Here is a 596-nt window from a genome sequence, read left to right as displayed (position 1 = left end):
GGGTGGGACATGTCCCCACCACTTTTTGCCAGGGTCGATATTGTCCCTACCACTTTTTGAAAGTAATTGAAAAATATATTGCGGAAGGTATGTATTAAAGGGAAAACATGATCAACAAATCATTCTTCATAATCTAATTAGGCTGATAAAAAACAACAACAACAACATTTGAATCCTTATGCATGCATAACGCGTAATAACGACGTGATTTGCAGCTGTCGCTTTTTTTGTAATGTCATTAGGCTATAGCATTGTATTTTAAAAACAGAGAGCTTCCTTGTGCTAAGTAGGCCTGCCCTCTATTAAAGATTTTTCTAGTCAATTAGTCGCACGTTATATTAAATTGATTAATATAATAATATATTAACCATACTTCAATATAGGCTATAGGCAGACGAATTAGGATAGAGCCTATTCCGCGCTCAAGCTCGCACATAAAGCAATTGCCTCAAAGCACCGCCAAAGTGATTATGAACGTGTCGGGGGGAAAAGAAGACATTTTAATTATTTATTAATAAACTAGTGCTTTCTGGGTGCAAAGATGAGGTTGCCGAATGCCAACGCTGACTCGCCATCTCCACATGGACGTGCCTTTA

The sequence above is a fragment of the Sinocyclocheilus grahami genome, unplaced genomic scaffold (genome assembly GCF_001515645.1).
Source record: "Sinocyclocheilus grahami isolate Dianchi unplaced genomic scaffold, SAMN03320097.WGS_v1.1 scaffold709.1, whole genome shotgun sequence".
In the NCBI taxonomy this organism is placed as follows: domain Eukaryota; kingdom Metazoa; phylum Chordata; class Actinopteri; order Cypriniformes; family Cyprinidae; genus Sinocyclocheilus; species Sinocyclocheilus grahami.
Note: the sequence above shows the minus strand (reverse complement) of the source record.